General features: G+C 61.9%; 1 long non-coding RNA gene across 1 annotated transcript in view; it reads left to right on the top strand.

Moving 5' to 3' along the window:
- Positions 1 to 71: 71 nt before the first annotated feature.
- Positions 72 to 341, top strand: part of LOC106725130 — a 1,117-nt gene continuing 847 nt past the window's right edge. Inside the window, exon 1 of the long non-coding RNA XR_001360997.1 lies at positions 72 to 279. This is a non-coding gene — a long non-coding RNA (uncharacterized LOC106725130). The remainder of the gene's footprint in view (positions 280 to 341) is intronic.

Below are 341 nucleotides of genomic sequence, written 5' to 3' on the forward strand. Positions count from 1 at the left end.
GGCGATGCGACTGCACAGGAGAACAAGAGAGAGAGAGAAAGAGAAAGAGAAACTGAAGCAAATGTGCCGATATTCCAGAACCAAAGACCGTCATGCCGGGTCACCAGCACGAGGGACATCGAAAGGCGCCAGGGCAACCGCGCAAACACGCGCCAGGAGACAGGGGGAGCCTGGGGTTCGCAGGAGACGGACCAGCAGCTCAGCGCCCGCAGAATTGCCGCGAGCAGGAGGCCTGGCCCCGACTGGGAAGGTGACAGCCACCAGACAGACGCTCAGAGGGTACGACAGCAGCGGAGACGATACTGGAGACGCGAGGGAGACTGCAGCCCCGAGGAAGGGAC

This window comes from Myotis brandtii, unplaced genomic scaffold (genome assembly GCF_000412655.1).
Source record: "Myotis brandtii unplaced genomic scaffold, ASM41265v1 scaffold138, whole genome shotgun sequence".
Lineage (NCBI taxonomy): Eukaryota > Metazoa > Chordata > Mammalia > Chiroptera > Vespertilionidae > Myotis > Myotis brandtii.